Raw genomic sequence first — 17,620 nt, 5'->3', positions numbered from 1 at the left:
GAATGCTTCGCCTGTCCCCAGAGCTCCCACAGACCCAACTTCCTCTGATTCAGGTTCCTTACACTGATCTTTCTGGCTCATTCTCCCACTGTGGAGCTCTTGGGAGAGGCTGAAGCCAGTTCCATTTTCAAAGGGTAATACTACAAGGGTCGTGAAGCTTCATTCAAGTGTTTAACAGTCAAACTACAAGGGCAGCATGTTTCATCTAACTGTTTAAATAGGATTGAAAAACCCATTTTAAATAAATTTAAAACTTAATGAAATATTAAGAATCTGCCCAAACAAGGACTTACTTGAACCCATCTTCCCCTTTTAAAATAATATAAAATCAGTGCACATCTAGAGAAATGTCCCCAGTTCAATACCTTATTGACAAGAACCCACTCAAAAATGCCAAGACATCAGCCACTGTAGCTATTTCAGACCGCTGGAAACTGGTTCCCTGTGGCTGGCTTAGGGAGGCTAGGACGGGGTAGCTTAAGGCTGACATCTGGCCCGAAAAGTTTACGGTCTGTTTCTTTTTTATGTAATTCTGGTTTTATTTTTATATCTGGTTTTTTGTAATTTATGTAATTCTGGTTTGGGAATCTGATATGGAACAGCTGAGAAATAAATTATGTTGCTGAGGCTGAAGACGAGGCACAGAAGGGTGGCTCCAGCTATCTCAGGGAAATACAGGGGCCTGGCATGTGCCAGGAGCCATTCCTTCCTCAGAGTCTTGTCCAGAAGGATGGCTTCCATCTGCATGTGAGTGGCCAGAATCACACACACAAAACAGCTGGTGACTGTGACCTATGACAAACACAGAAAAGGCCACCAAGATCAGCAACGAAAAAGGAATGGCCTGTTGATTCTATACTGTGGCGTGTAGGCTCGACATATTATCCTGGGTGAAGGAAGCCAGGCACAAAAGACCACGTACTGTTGGATTCCGTCTATATCAAATATCCAGAAAAGGCAAATGCACAGACACAGGTAGATTCGTGGTTGCTTCAGACCGGGTGTAGGAATCGGGACTAACAGGACACAGGCGTGAGGGATCTTACTGGGGCGAAGGTCATGTTCTAAAACTCATGTATGCGGATGGTTGTACAATTAGGTAAGTCTGCTGAAAGTATCATGGAATTGTATACTTAAAATTAGGGAATTCTTTGGTATGGAAAGTATGCCTCAATACATTTATTTTTAAAATGCAGTGTGAGGAAAAATAAAAAAGGCCATTGAGCAAAGCAAGTCCATGTTTCAAACACCTTATCCACCAGCCCTGTGTTTCACAGGAAGAGGTCTGGCCTCACGTTCTGCCAAAGTTCACCTCTGCAGGGCCAGCATTCCTCAGCTCCGATTCTGACTTCAGTGCCAAAGGAGAGGCCAGCCAGACTTACAAGGTGGGTCCCCTACCGCCGGTTAATCCCACACATGACAGGGGGTTCTTCCTCCCCATGACCTGCAGGACCCTGGCTGGCCGGCAGAGGGGGCAAGGGTGGGGGTGGGCAGGGACGCGCTGAGTTGGTGCTGGTGAGGAAAGGAGTCCACTGTCCAGGGCCCAAGGACTGCGTGTGGGACAACCCTCCAAAACCAGAAGATGAGAAGACAGCACGTGTCATGGACTGACTTGCATCTCCCTCTCCTCAGTTCTGAAGGTCGAGGTCCCAACCTCAGGTATCTCAGAATGTGGCCGTATTTGGGAATAGGATCTTTTAAGAGACAATTACATTAAAATGAGGTCACTAGATTGGACCCATGGCGATCTTCGAAGAAGAGGAGGTGGGGGCCTGGGCAGGCACCTACACAGAGGAAAGACCACATGAGGCGAGACAGAGAAGAAAGTCATCTGCAGGCCAGGGAGAGAAGCTCGGAAGAGCCCAACCCCACCCCGACCTTGGTCTCAGCTTCCTGGCCTCCAAAATCATGAGAAAATGCATTTCTGTGGTATGAGCCCCAAGGTCTGTGACCCTTTGTTACAGCCATCCTAGCACCCAGATACAACACAAGAGTTCAAAAAGGATTCTTTCAGTAAAAAGAGAGAGAGAGGTCATACCTCCAGGTCTTACCCCAGAGTAAGTATTCAATAACTGTGTCCCGGTAAGGGAGTGGCCTGGGCACCTGCAGTCCAGAGCAGAAGCAGAGTCAGGAATGGGAGTGTGGGAGCGAAAGCCCTCTTGGGTGGGTGGTCTGTGAGCCCCTTAGGGCAGGAGCTGCCGGCCCCTCGGGCTGTGTCCGCTGGGGAAGAAGGTGTGCCGGGTTGAGCTCCCCCAGCCTTCCTCAGGCTATACTCAGGGCTGGTAGGATTGCCAAATCCATTTGGGATGTGGCAAAGTGCTTCTTGTCCAGCAGAGAGCCATGCTCTCCAAGGACACACATCCAAGCAGAGAGAGGTGACAACTGAGCTCCGGAGGCACGGACCCGTCTCCACCAGAGCAGGAGATCCAAAGAGAGAAAACACCATGGGCACAGGATGTATCTGAGGTGTGACTGCGGCAAGAAAAGTGATCTCAAACAATAAGAGACTCTTAATCTCACTAAACAAACGGAGTGTTGCTGGGGGGAGGGGGGCAAGGGAAAGAGTGTGGGGTTGTGGACATTGGGGAGGGTATGTGCTATGGTGAGTGCTGTGAAGTGTGTAAACCTGGCGATTCATAGACCTGTACCGCTGGGGCTGATAATACATTATATGTTAATAAAAAATAAAAAATTAAGAAAAAAACTTTTCAAATGCCTTTATATTAGATATCATAACTTTGGAAAAATAAAAGAATATGATTCTTGGGGGAAAAAAAAGGAAAAAGAAAAGTGATCTCAGCCCTCCCGCCCATCAGGATGTGCAAGATCTTTCTCTGAGCTGGCCCTTACCAGTCAGCACCTTGACCCACACAGGAGAGGGAGGCCCACGTCTGGCAGACCCCATGAGTGCAAGACAGAGAACTTTCCAAATCCCTTGTTGGTGATCTGTCATTAACAATTGTCTGGCAAACGATCCTTCATAGGGGTGTCTTTCTGCTCTGCACCCCGAGGCCCACGAGGATAGGACTAAAGGCGAATGAATGAAACATTATTAAGAAACCAGGGCATTGGCAAAACAAGGCCCAGGGCGACCTTGCCCGCAGCCCCCAGACTTCAGATACAACCCCTGCTTCATCTAGGTGGGGCTGGGAGGTGGACATGGCTCCTGCAGGCAGGTTCCGGTCCCATGGCCCTATCTCCCTTCTTTTTGGGGGGAACCTGCCCTCCCAGCCTTTTGGTCTTTGCAATGCCTCCTGGTAGGAGAGAGTAAGTCAAAGAGGTGAAGGTCTTCTCAGAATCAATGAAGCAAATGTGGCCATGTCTCAGGTGGGAGGAGATGGAAAATCACTGGGCAAAATGGGCTTGGGGAGAACCAAGCTCCCTGCCCACCATTCAAGAACAGGGACTGACCCTTGGATGCCCATGACAGCCTATCTAAGGAACACTGGTTCCCAGGACTCATCAACCTCACCAGAAGTGGCACTCAAGGGTGCCTCGTCCAGCCAGTGCCCACCCCGCTTCCCTAGACAGGAAGGGAAGGCCCCTCCCCCACTACATTAGTTCTCTCACTGTCATGAGCTCAGGTTCCCCTGGAGAGTCCCGCAGCCTGACACAGTGCTGGGCCCCCAGCCCTAAGCTTCTGGTGTTGGATGTCTGGGCAGGGGCCTGAGAATTTGCATGTTCCCAGATGATGCAGAAAATGCAGTCAGGGAGCCGTACCTGAGAACCACTGCTCTCTACCAGGCCTCCTGGCCCCACTGCGCCCACCTGAATGAGACAGACACTCTCCCCTCCTTAGCACGGTTCCCGCCATCTGGTTGCCTCAGAGCCAACTGCATTGTCTGCCCTGTTCTTCTCCAGGGCTGTCCTCAGAGTCTGTTCAACAATGGGATTTCATGTTCTGGGTAAGAAAGGCACTCCCGGGGCCCCACAGCCCATAGGAGTGGCTCAGCATCCTAGACCCACCTGCTCTCCCCCACCCTCCCCTGCCATCTGCCGGCTGCATACAACCGGCCTCCAGTTCCACTCCCCCTGGCCTGCTCCTAAACAAGCTCCTGAGGAATTCTGCTCTCCCTGACCCTGCTTCCCCTTCACACTGCACACACTGGCATCTGTCTCTGGGTTGGAGGACCCCGGGCCACAGGCCCACCCCCCGCCACACACACACTCACTGATGTAGTCGAAGCGACAGGGTGCCAGGCGCTCTGGCAGGTGTGTGGAGTAGAAGAGGCCAGGAGGGTCATGGCCATGTGCGTCTGGTGGTTCAAGATGGCTTTGTTCTGTGCCCCCTCCCCAGGCAGCAGGAACAGCTGGGGGTAGTTAAGGAAGCAGGAGGTCTTGTGGGAGGCCCTCAAGGCATCTCTGTGCACATGTGTGGACGCCGCCGCAGGCCAAGGCCTTCATGCCTCAGGTCGGTGGCTTGGAAAGGGATGTCTCAGAGACTGGGGGAGCAGAATTCCCATCCTGACTGTGATCATCCGAGACCCAGGGCAACTGTATTTTCATCCTCCAAATGCTCATGAAGACTTTTGGGTTATTTAGGAAAGAAATGAAGGAAAAGAAAAACCCTAGCAGACCTATTGCTACTCTACTGTCTGGGGGTAAAGGGTAAGTATAGTAAAAGTGGTCTATTCACCCTTGAACTCACCTCCCACCAGCACGTCGCCTGCTTTCATGTTCCTAATTACAGCTTTAAGGCCCAGAAATCCCTGGAAGGCCTTCTGAGTCATCAAAAAATGTACTAATTACGGTCAGGATGCTGTGTAAGAGTTAAGCATCGTTTTTGTATTATCTTTGTGAAAAGTGACAGCAGCGGCCACTAACCTGGATCACAGGGCCAGCCCCTTTCTTGCGTGATTTCATCAGCCCTGCCTCAACAATTACCATGAGGCAGACTCTAGCTTCCCATTTTGCCAATGAGGAAGCCAGGCCAGAGGGTGACATGCAAACCGCGAATGAGCAGGGACCTCGGGATCTGGATCCAGGCAGGCTGATTCCAGAACCTGTGTCCGCATCATTGTGATTCAGGATGAGACCTCCCCGCCCCACTGCCCACCATCTACCACAGCCAGGCACCAGGAGCACACCGTGTCCGTAATGTGGACCTCTGCTGTGTGATTTGGGGGGGCGTGGGACCAGCCTGTTCTCTGCTCCGGTTTCCTGTGCGTGTTCTCTGTCCTCCGGGAAGAATCAGGGGAATCTCCCCCGGGCCCACACAGGTGGAGCCTGCTCTGACCCTCCCTGTTCTGTCCCTGCTTCAGGCATCAAACCTCAGGCTGCCCTGGGAGAGGAAATCCACTCACTGGATGCAGGCCACGTTCCAGACATGGCTGAGCCCTTCAGATCTGCGGATTAAATGAACCCTCTCCATCCCCTGTGCAGGATGTTGGCCTCATTTACAGATGAGGAAACCGAGGCTCAGAGAGGTTATGTGGATTGCCTAAGGTCACACAGCCAGTGAGGAGTGGGACTGGGATTTGAAATCAGGTCCATCTAATGTGAGAGTGACTGGACTCTCCCCCTTCTTGTGCCCCTCCCACACCCTCTTCCTGTTCTCTTACCTGTGCTATGCCTAATCCCCAGCTATCCTAAGACCCCCATTCATACTTTTTCCTTTGCTACTAGTATGTTAATTGATGATAATACATAATGGGTTTATTGGACACTTGTCACCGGCTAGCATTTTATATGTTCTCTCAAGAAATCATTCCCACAGACTGATGGACTGAGGTGTTACTACCATGCCTATTTTACAGCTGAGAGAAACTGAGGCACAGAGACAGTACATAACTTGTCAACATCCTACAGTGAGTACATATTAGAGATCTGCCTCCAGAGGCAGCTCTCCTGGTCCCTCCACTAAACCCCAGGCTGCCTCCCCTTTGCAGCCCTCCATGATTACTTCTGAGCCCCGAGTCAGTGCTGGCCACTGATGCATCGCCTGTGGTCTGTCACAGCGTCTATGTTCCTTCTGTCTCCTAACTACTCTGTACCGCTAGTAAGGAAGTTCTCGACTCCCGTGTGCCTTGCAGTGACTAGCATGGCGCTCTGACCCCCAGGAGCTCAGGAAACGGCAGGGTCCTGGCAATGCCAACAGGCAGGGAAAAGACGGAGCCTGGCTCTTACCCTGTAGAAGATGGGAAGGGAGTCCGAGGTGTAGGGATTAGCAAAGGTGAGGACACGAAGCATCTTACAGAGCCCGGACTTCTGGATTTCAAGAAACCTAGACCAGGAAAGGAAAAGGGGGAAGAAATGGGAATGAAAACAGTTTCAGTAAGTGACACACGCGCATGCACATTATGCATAACCGAGGGCAAGTCATCAACAGAAAGAAGGCAAGTCTCTTGGGCAACCTTCCTCTTGAGGCCAGCAGCTTCTCCACTGGCCTCGCCTACTTCTCCTGCCACGATAGCTGCATGTGGAACGGCCTCGGGGGAAACCATCTCCTGGGGCTGCCTCATGAGAAGCAATGGTGTCCAAAGAAGCCAGAAAGGAGGTACTGGGCTGGGAAGGCCCTTCAAGAGGCAAGTTATCTAAATGCCAAAGAGTCTTTTCGAAGTCTAGTAACAACAGGATAGGAAGACATGTGGGGCGTGGGCGGCCCCCAGGCACAGGCCCCTGGGGCGAGCACGTCTGGGAAAGACAAGATGTCTGACTAGTCAGAGCTGCCCAGGTGACCTCTGTGCAGAAGCCCTGGCTTCAGGGAAGTGTTGAGTGACTTGGAGATGTTCTGGAATCCTTAGTGCCGCACCCAGGGACACTGGCCTAGGGAAACTGAGTAAATGTGGCCTTTCCTCCTCTACTTCATCAACCCCCCTCCAGTCCAAAGATGAAGCAAACCTTAAAATGAGTGGTGCTGACTGTGGTAGAGAGGGCCAGGCCTCCCAGACGGAGGCTGACAGGGCCTCAGCTGGCTTGGGCCCCGCTGGGGTGGGGCCGGCAGCCCAGGGTGAGGGGAGTGGGGCAGCCCAGATGGCAGGCTGGGTACCAGGAGGACAGGCGAGGAGCAGGGAGATCTCCGCACTGGGCTCGGGTTAGGGGTGCTCAGGCCCCAGGCCACGGTACAGGGCAGGTCCCTGCTTCAATACCACAGTGTAGCTGGGTCCTCTCTCTGTGCCCACAGGGGTCCCCACAAAGATGGTGCGCAGAGTCAGGGTGCCAAGACTGGTGGGATGGCTGCCCTGGGGTAGTGAGTCAGACCAGGGAGGCCCTTCCGGACAGTCCTGCCCCTCAGCACACTCTCCAGAGGGGATGGAATCCATGTCCCACCACCGCTCCCCTCCCTTGTTCCCCAGACACCCTGTCCCAGCCCACAGCCTGCCCTTTTCCCCACCAAACACAACCTGAGGCTCCACCCAGCCCAGGCCCTTGGTCCCTGGCCAGGTCACTCCTGTCCCCACTGCCAGTGCAGTCACCTGACTTCAAAGCCCTCTGCTCCCCATGTCCTTTGGTGTGGGACAGTGCAGAGACTCCCACATCCGCCCCCTGAGCCATCAGGGGACCCTCATGTGCCCCAGGCTGATATGTTTGTCCAGCCCTCGGGTAAGCCAAGCCTGAAGATCCCTGCTCCAGAGTAAGAGGCAGCTGCCGTGGGCCCCAGGGAAGCCCCACAGACTCCAGGGATAAACTCCAACTTTCAAGCATGTGTTCGTGTCTCTCCTTTCCTGACCCTGTCCTAAGTCAGAGAAACACAGACAAGAATGGGGTAGAGAAGCAAGAGAAGCTGAAGAAAAAGGAGGAAAAAAAATAAGGGACCTCAACTTATCATCTTCCCAAAGGAGACCCCCACCCCCGGCCTTGGAGTAAACCACCAGCCTTGGGAGAGGTGAGGCCAACACCAGGCCATGATGCACAGGCAGTGTCTGACCTGGACAGCCCGGGTTTGAGCCCTGCCTCAGTCCTCCGTGATCATGCGATCCCCAGCAGGTTAGGTAACCTCTTTGTACCCCAAAGTCCTCGCATGTAACACAGGGACCACAACTGTTCCCCCTCACGGGCTTGTTGCAAGGATTTGATAATCCATATTTGCAAGGAGTTGCTCACGTCACAGAGGAACAGATAAATGGAAGCTTTTAATAAAAGGTGTGTAGAGGGATTCATTCTCTCTCCATTCCCACCTTAGAGCTATGCTGTGCCAGGGAACAGGAGCAGGAGGGAACAGATGGGTTCTGGGAGACTTGCCTAAAGTCAGATGAGCTAATAAGAGGCAGAGCTAAGATTTACACCCAGCATGGTCTGGTTTCCAAGTTTCACACCCCCACCCCTCCTGCAGGCTGAGCCAGCCTCAGACCACTACCCAGCCTTCATCCTTGCCCATACCTGTGCTGCCCCAGGGAGAAAATAGGACACGCTCCCATTGCCCCCCACAGCCAGAGCCTGTCCCAACAGCCTTCACAGCCTACCCTGGCCAACCCACTCCAACCACAAGCCCGCTCCCCCCTCTCCCAGGCATGGTCACACCATCTATCCTTTCTGGGCTCTAAGGGGCTCACTACGAAAGCACACTCTTTCTGTGACCACTTACACAGGAAGAAAGCTGGCTCTGGCTGGTGAGGGCCAAACCAATCCCCAAACCATGGATTTCCTGTGACTTGAGACAACATTTCCCCCGGCCTGGTAAAGTGCTTCCCCAGGGGCAGACAAACCAGCTTCTCCATCTGCAGAGCCAAGTCTACAGGGGGAAAAAAAAAAAAAAAGGAGAAAAAGCAGAACTGAAGAGAGCCAGCAAGAGAGAGTAAAAGGCAGAAGGGCCCCGCAGTCACAGAGAGGAGCCTCCCTCTACCAAGGGTGCAATTCCACAGTTAGCCACACAGTGTCGCCCCAGCCAGAGATTCCGGGAAGGAGAGGCAGGAGCCACAGAATCCTCCCAAGAAAGCTCTGGTTGCCCTCCTCCCCTCCAATCTCCAAAGCCCAGCCTGGTAAGCCCGTTCGTGCAAAGCCCAGTGGAGAGACAAGTTTACAGGAAGTCAGGCCTCATCTGCCGAGAGCCAGGTTGGCAGGAAGCCCTGGATTTTGGCAGAAGCTTCCACCATCCACAAGGAGAGGGTCTGTTCTAGAAGCTGATAAATCTTGTTGCAACAAAGCTGGCAGGAGGTGCAAGCAAATTCTGGAACCAGTGCTTGACCAGTGGGCCTTTGGAAATATTCTGTTGCAAAGGGGTGTGTGTGTGTGTGTGTGTGTGTGGTGCGTTTATGGCTGTTTTATTGTGTGGGTGACATCGCAGGTACACGGACATTTCCACATGCTGGCCCCTGGGTCTAGTAGCACGTTTTCATCTGGCTGAGCCCTCAGATCCCCTGACTGCCAGTGAGCCTCCTGCCTCCAGCTCTGACCTCCGAACCCCTTCCCTGGTCTGCGGGGGGGGGGGGGGGTCATAGCTCCACCCACCGCCCCGGCATGGCTCTCATGGCACAGCCCACTTTCCACCAGGGATGAAGTCATCTCTCTTCCTCACAGCACTGACCACAGGGCATTTCACCGGGCAACTATTTGTCAAAACAAAACAACATGTGGATGCCCTGGATGAGTGAATACGAGGACTTGTGATGGACAGCAAACTCTGGGTGACCGATGTCCCTAATGGAGTGAGAATGCCTTGCTGGGCTTCTGGGTGTCCAGCGGGATGAGCAGGCCAGGTCTCTGTCACCCCATCTTGCTCTGAGAGCCACAGAGAGGTCATGTGTTCCCTCATCTCCCTTCTCAAATGCTACAGAAGCAGCAGGCGGGGTTCTGGAACATTCATTTGAACTAGATTCAAGGGAGTCCACAGTGCTCTATGTGGAGACTGACCTCAAGGACAGGTGGTATAATGGAATGAACGTCACTTAGACCATGACATTCTAGTAAGCACGTGAATAAAAATCTCCCAGGACGTCTGAGGTCTGCTTCTTGCTCAGGGAAGGAGATGGCGGTTCTCTGGCACTCCTGGCCACACCATGGATTGATGGAGCCCAGGGCGGAGGGAGGGTGGGCTTACGGGAGGAGGAAGATGAGGAGAGAAATCTTGTAAAAGACTCTGAAGCCTTAGCATGATAGGACACCCAGAGACATCTCAGATGTCCTTGTTTAAGGTGAAGCCAGAAGTCCATGAAATCCGGGACCCCACGGGGCCCTGGCCCTTCTCTCCACCTGCTTCTCCTCAAGTGAATAGGGGCTGAGTCTGTCTTGGTCCAGGAGCCAGCTTTCTCGCTCCTCCGACACTGAAGACGAAAAAGGGAATGAAAACAAGAAAGGGAAGAGGACCAGGCGAGAAGGGACACCAAAGGGCCCTCTGATGGGATATCCCCCTCTGCCTCTCACCCCCTTCATTGGCATCTATTCCAACACAGGCACCCACACCAGCAGCCATGGACACACCTGGAAGCACTTCTTGGCATGGCCCTCCTGCAGAGATCACTGTCCTTCACCAGCACAGGACCGGGCCACGGCAGGGCACACGAGGCACGTCAAATCCCAGCCACTGTCAGAGACCCTCTCTAGCCACTCTTCTCCTTCCAGCTGTGCAGCTCCAGAAACTCTGAAGCCCCCTGCTGCTGCCCAGGGCCGTCTTCTCCGGCCCCCTCCCCCTGTGCAGGCTGTGTGCTCTGTCCCAACAGCCTATCCCTCCTCTCCAGCTCAGGTGTTCAACCTCCCTCAATACTCTGTCCCAGTACTGCTCTGCAGAACTTTGTGTATCAAAGCAGGTGTCATTTTGTATTACCATTATTTGCATATATTACATTCTGTACCACTATACTCTATATGCCAATTCGTCTGGTCCTTAGAGAAAATGATGACCCCATCTGAGCTTTTGGGGGTTCTACAGTTGGCTTTGACTACCACACTGGGTGCTCTCTCAGGACAAGGGCTGTGCCTCACTCCTCCTGCTATTCCCAGATCTTAATATAATGCCTGGAGTATGGTAGGCATTTAAGGAATGTTGAGTGAGTGGTTGGTTAGTTGGTTGGTTGACTGGTTTGCTGGCTGGTTGTTTGGTTGGTTGGATGGATGGATGGATGGATGGAAGGTGGATGTATGGGTGGATGAGTGGGTGGGTGGTTGAGTAGATGGATGGATGAGTGGATAGGAAGGTGGATGAATGGATGGATGGTGGGGTTGGGTGGGTAGATGGGTGGATAGATGGCTGGTTGGGTGGAAGGATGGGTGAATGGGTGGGTAGATGGATGGATAGGTGCTGGTTAGGAAGGGGGATGGTGAACGAGAAGGTGGGTGGATGAAAGGTTGGATACTAGAATAGCAACAGATGTGTCCCATAAATAAACAGAAATAATCCATTTCATTGACAAGGGAGAACTCTCCAAACACAGGCATCAAGAGATTTCTGGCCAGCCTGCTCTGCCAAATAAATGTGTCCAAAGGTAACAGGCATGCCACATCCAGAAGACCCATTTTTTATTAACAACGAGGATGGACTTCTGGCCTGATAAAAACCATCCACCCAGGTGGCTTATAGATGATTCAGGAAGCTTTAAGGGAAAAAAAAAGGCAGCTAAGCTAACTTGCACTGGGGATTCCTAGGAAAACAGGCAGCTAAGCTAAGTTGCACTGGGGATTCCTAGGAAAACAGGTTCCTATGAACCCTGGGACTGTCTCTTCAACACTCATGGAGCCTTCCATGCCTCCTCAGCCCACAGTGCTCACCTCTCTCCAATCCCAAATTCCAAAGATCTCAGCTACACAGCCAACAGGAGCTAACCAGACAGGATTATGACTCCTCCAGGGACCAGAGCTAGGTGTGTCCACACATCTGGGCCCCACACCTCCAGGCCACACTTCATCTCTCCTGGATTGTTGCTGACATCCAGGTTACTTTTATATGTGTGTCATGCCTTGTCTCACCCCAGGCAGGGCCCAGTCTCCTCCTCCCTATCATCCGTCGAAGCTCCAGCCTGGCACAGAGGCTGCACTCCAAAGAGAGTTTCTACTTGATAGGCGTCCTTGATGAAGTGGGGAGAAGGCAAGAGTAACCCAGTCCAGAGGGGGCAGACCCCTTGTCCACACAGCTGTAGGGGGGCTCTGCATTTCCAGAGACAGAGAAGAGAGTTCAGCTCCCACTCCCTCCCCAGGCTTGTTTTCGTGGGAGAATAAACCTTCATGTTGACCCTGGGTCTAGAAATGAGACGCCCTCCCACGCAAAGCAACTCCGTGCTCCCAACCGGTCTCAAGACAGGCAAGTGGAGACCAGCTGGGGCAGGTGTTCTTGATGCTCTTTAAGAATCTCTATTCTTCCATTTTTTACAGAAAACCAGCTTGTCCAGTTTGTGAAACCTGCCTGCCTTCAGTCTCACGACACCCAAGTGTCACCTGAGGAAAGGGAGAGCCACAGTCATTACAGACAAGGTACAGAAGCTTCCCTGCCCCTCCTTTTCCTCCTGGGGCGGGGGCACAGTGGTTCAATGGGGAGCCTCCGCCCGGCTCCCTGGAACTGAGGATGGGGTTAGAGGATTGGGTGCAACCTGGCAGCCTCCCATGAACCCTTTCCTAAGCCACCCCTGAGAGCCCCCAGCCCGGCCAGCACCCAGCACCCCGGCCCCATCCAGACAGGGCTGTCCCCCCAACACTACCATTGGAAGAGGTTCCCTAAATCATTTAGGGAAGCAGAAATGTGGGCAGTTGGCTTTTACAAGAGCTTAGTAAAGCTCACACTCCAATGAGCTTTCTTGAGTGGGAGGGAGAAACCAGAGGGAATGAGAGCCAGGCATGTGCGTGAGACTCACAGCCACGGGGCTTTCCCGGGGACACGACGGACACCTGAATGTCATCAGCCAGCGAGTGCATGCGTCTAGACATGGGCCTGCTCGGTCACCGCCAGCAGACTGCCCACTTGATGGGGCACCACCTCTGGGCCAGGCGTGTGGGGCACGTTCTCTGCAACCCTCACATCCATCTCACAAGGTAGGTAGGTGTGTGGGCCCCATTTTACAGATGAGCAAACCGAGGTTCAAGAAGGCTAAACAAGTGACCCGCCCTGCAACCCGTCTAGCTTCATCATTCGTAGAGCCCAGGCCAGAAGGAAAGTGCGGGACCTCTTGTTCAAAATCATTACACATTTCAAGACAGTGACAGCAGAGCGTTAAGCCAAGTGTGGAGTCCCTCAGATGCCCCGGATGGCTGCCTGGGAAGCGGGGCTGGAGCTGAGCCCCAGGTTTCTGAGCGTCCCTTCCCTGGAGCATCCCCCACTGCCCGACTGAGGCCCATTGGCCGGGTACCTGGAGCAGCAGGAGAGGCCAGTGTGGAGAACGGTGTTCAGCACGGCCAAGGGCACGTAGTAGTCATAGAAGGTGGTGCACACCATTACATCTGGGAGGGAATAGGCCGACTATGTGATGGCTAAGCCTGGGGAGGAAAAAAACAGCCTTGGGCTGGCAGCTAGGCCGTAGCATGGCTTCTTCTGGGAAGCCCGACCCAGCCTGTGGCTGAGCCCGGCCACCACACCTGGCTTGCGCCTTGTCCCTCTACCCCCCAACACCCTCCCTCTCTTCTCTGCCTACCCCAACCCTCCCCCCAGAATGAGCCCAGCATCGCCCCAGGGCTTTACACTGGGTAACACACAATCCTGACAATCACCCCTACCACAAACCCTGCCCTTGTCCTCATTTACAGAGGACGGTGCAAGGGCACAGAGAGGGTTAGCAACCCACCTGGGGGGCACGCAGCTAGAAAGCGGCAAAGCCAAGCTTCCACCTGAGGCAGTTCAGGGACAGCCCCACTCTGATCCCCAAGCTCTGGTCCATGATGACCCCTGAGGGTGCCCAGCTTTTCTTAGTGTGCCTATGACACAGTGCATCCCTCGTGGAAAGATGGACGTTGCAGGGAGAAAGGGGCCTTGCCAAGGCGAGGAGGCATATGGTATCAGTGGGCTGGGGGACAGGCCAGCTGAGAAGTGAGTGTGAAAGGCTAGCCTTTGGCATTTCATTGCTTTAGGTTTGGGAATATGGGACAGGAGGGTTCCCGAAGGGCCCTTGGGAGACCCGTCTGCCGCAGCTTTCCTTTGAAAGAACAGACATCACCGTCCTTTTCAAAGGGAGCACGTGTGTCCAGGGACCTGGCCCAGAAGGCTTCCCCAGCGACCCTCACCAGGTCTCCTCTGGGAGAGACAGCCACAGACCTGTCCATCCAGGGCCTCGAGGGTCCAACCTATGGTCACCTGTTAAGACCCAGAGAACACCGGAATCCCAGCTCAGGGCTGACCCGGGCCTCGGCCGCACCAAGGTCAAGCTCTCCCTCTGACCCCATTGGACAGATGGGGTCGGGTCCCAGCCAGGTGGTGTTTCCCTGGGCGACAAAGGCAGAAAGAGCTAGGAATCAGCAGGCTGCCTATGGGACGTCCACTTGGAAGTGCCTCCTGGGGGATAGACTCTTCCCCAGACTGATCTGGAGTGGAAGAGTCTCCTCTGGCCCAGGATGCATTCACTCTGGGTATGTTGGTGGGGGCTGAGAGGCACGCCAAGCTCCGCAGGCGACACAGGAGCAGAGGAGCCGCAGATCCTGCCCAAAAAGGCAGTGGAAGCCAAATGACTTCTAGTAAGAAATAGACATTTGGTCTTTTCCACTGTTCCAGGCAGAGAGCATGAAAACCTGTGGAACTTCCTAAGCCAGGAGAGCAAGGAAGTTGTCTTTAGTTATGTGAATGAGGTGACTTGGAAAGTACCTGAAGCTTGGGACCTGGTTGTCAGGAGAACCAACCCTGTTACGTGAGGGTTGGAACTTCCAGCCCCACAGCCCTGAACTCTGGGAGGGGAAGGCCTATGGCCAATGATTTCATCAATCCTGATGAATGAAGTCTCCATAAAAACCCAAATGGAGGTTCAGAGAGCTTCCCGGTTGGTGACCATTTGGTGATTCAGGGAGGGGGGCGTGCTCCGAGGACACCCATGCTCCGAGCCCTTCCCCACACCCTGCCCTGCGCATCTCTTCCAACTGGCTGTTCCTGACTTTGATCCCTTATAGTCAGCTGGTAAGCGAGTGCATAAAATGTTTCCTTGACCTCTCAGAGCCAGGGTCATGGAGCCCCGGGTGTATATTCAGTCTGTAACAACCCGGATTTGTGTCTGGCATTGGCGGGGCTGGGGGCAGTCTTGGGGGACCGAACTCTTCACCTGTGGAAACGGATATGGTCCCCAGGACCGTGTCAGAAATGAGCGGAATTGTAGGACCCCCACCTGCTGTCGGAGAAATGCTTGAGGTGGTGTGGGGACCCGCCCCCCACACCCACACATACATCGTATTGATGCTCAGATCCCTTTAGAGGGCATTCCGGGGTGCAGGAAAAGAGGCAGCTTTGGATTCCAGACTAAGGAAAGTAAACATCCTCTTGAGGCCATCGGGAGTCATGGAAGGTTTCTGAGTGAGGGATTAAGACAGCCAAACCTTGCAAAATTGCATAGGATGGCCTAGAGGGAGGAACAGCTGGAAAGCAGGGAGGAAGCAGAAGCAAACACCATCCCCAGGGGACTGCGGGTTTCCACAGGATAGAAGCGAGAACAGGAAGGAGAGGTAGCTGTGGACAAAGGGGTAGGGAGCTGAGGTGGAAGCCATAGGCCCCGGTCTGGGGCCTCGGAGGAAGCCACGGTGGGAGCCCAGCATTGAAAGGCTTGCAGGGACTGAAAGGGTAAGTTCCCAGGTGAAACCTATGGGAGTGTACCAGACCCCGAGGAAGTAACAAATCCAGAAAGCCAGTGATAGGAAATGAGACAGTTCAGGTGCTGGCTGACCCAGTGGCTATGGTTTGAACCAGATGGCTGTGCCATTTACACGCCACGTGACCTGATCACTTCCCTTCATGGTGCCTCATTATTCTCACCTGTAGTGCGGGTATCATAAGAGCCGCCATCCCAGGGACTGATGTCAAGGTCAAGGACACAGCTGTGGTAATGGCTCCCCTCGGAGGCTAAGAGCCAGGCACTGTGCTGTGCACCTCACCTGCAACACTCAGCTCATCTTCGTGTCTGAAGAGGATACGATGGGGCTTAGTGAGGCTCAGAAACTCGTCCAAGGCTGAGGAGCTGAAGGCAGCTGGACCACAAACAGGTATTGCAGGATGCCGTCCCCCCCACCCCATGATGATTCTCTGGTGCTGTCTAGTGGGGGTTACCAAATGCCTGCTCTTAGCACGAGTCTGGGCAGGTGATCAAGGGCTCCGGAAGCCTCTGGACTAAGGAGTTTGAACTTCATCTGGGGTAACTGGGTCTTAAGTGGGAGGGGAGTCATGGTCAGAAGGTTTAGAGAACCCTGTGCGGGGAGGAGAGTGGGCAGGCGTGGGGGAGGGGCAGGAGACAGAGAGGAGGCTGTGGTCAGGGTGTAGGGGAGAGGTGGGAAGGTCGGAGCAAAGCCCAGGTCTGGGAGCCATCCGAGGAATATGGGGAAGAGACTCACCTGAACTAACTAATGGACAGGATGGCAGGGGCATGGGAGGGAGGGGAACCTGAGGGTCATTTACAGATTCTGCCTTGAGAGACCAGGTCAGGGTGGAACCAGGAGCCAGGTGAGGCACTACGGGAGGGGGAGTATGGATGTGCATGCTGGGGTCGTGGGGAGGGATGGGAGGGACAGTCTCAGTCACAGGGCTGGACGCAGCGTGGAGCCTGGGTTAGTGGTAGACAAGGATGGGCTTGGGAGAGCCTGGTCCAAAGGTGTTGGGGCATGGCGTGCGGTCAGCCTGATGCCGGCCTGCACGACAGCAGAGGCCCGAGGCCAGATTCTGAGCTTGCCTCTGCCAGACGACCAGCAGAGCGGGGAGCCGGCAGAAGAGAAGGAGAACGTGCCCAGTAGGCAGGAAGAGAAGCAGGAGTGATGTGATGGCGACCAGAGAAAGGGAGGTGGTTCCGGGAGCACCGAGGGGTGGGAGGTGACATGGTAAGCCTGTGTGTGTGTGTCTGTGTGTCTGTGCATGCACATCTGTGTGTGCACGTGTGTGTGTGTGTATGTGTGTGTGTGAGAGAGAGAGAGTTGTGAAGGGAGGGAGAGGAGGAAACAGGATGGAGACATGATCCTCACAGATACCCTCTTGGACAAGGGAAGACAAGGCCTTTGCTTTCATACCTGAACAGGAGCAGGAGCAGGAGGGAGAAGGGACCAGAGCAGGGATACCTGGGAACAGATGGATGCCCACCAGCTGGGGAGAGAAGCAGAGCCAGAAGGAAGGGGCCCCATAGTTGGCAGAAAAACATGGGGAGGCTCAAGGGTCAACACCCAACCTCGCCTGCTTTGGGTTCACCCCTCGGCTCACTTTGAGCACATGGCTAACTCATCAAAACTTCTCGACAAGCGGGGTTCGTGACGCCCCCTTCTCTGCCAGGCAGGAAAGAGACCCGCCCTGACGTGCGAGCTGCTCCCCGGGCCTATGACGGCAAACGGTTAAGGTTTTGGAGATCCCACAAAGTGACTGTTAAACCCCGCCAGCACAGCTCTGGACAAGGTTCCCACAAAACACTTGTCAGGAACCTGGAGGAGGCACAGACATTCCCGTGATTCTTCTGCAAGCCCATCGAGGCCTTCTGGTGGGCTCCGCTCAGGACTCCGCCTGCCGCCCAGGAGGAAACTGTGCCACTGGGAGCTGCGGGAAACACTCAGAACAGAGAAACCTGCACACCTACCTTAGGCCACCCTCACATTCAGCGCC

The 17,620-nt window shown here is 54.1% G+C and overlaps 1 pseudogene; it reads right to left on the bottom strand.

The window, feature by feature from the left end:
* Positions 1 to 522: 522 nt before the first annotated feature.
* Positions 523 to 16,519, bottom strand: LOC131999275 (membrane progestin receptor gamma-like; annotated as a pseudogene).
* Positions 16,520 to 17,620: the final 1,101 nt, after the last annotated feature.

This window comes from Mustela nigripes, chromosome 13 (assembly GCF_022355385.1).
Source record: "Mustela nigripes isolate SB6536 chromosome 13, MUSNIG.SB6536, whole genome shotgun sequence".
NCBI lineage: Eukaryota > Metazoa > Chordata > Mammalia > Carnivora > Mustelidae > Mustela > Mustela nigripes.
The sequence above is the reverse complement of the archived record's forward strand: the minus strand, read 5'-3'. Positions and strand labels throughout refer to the sequence as shown.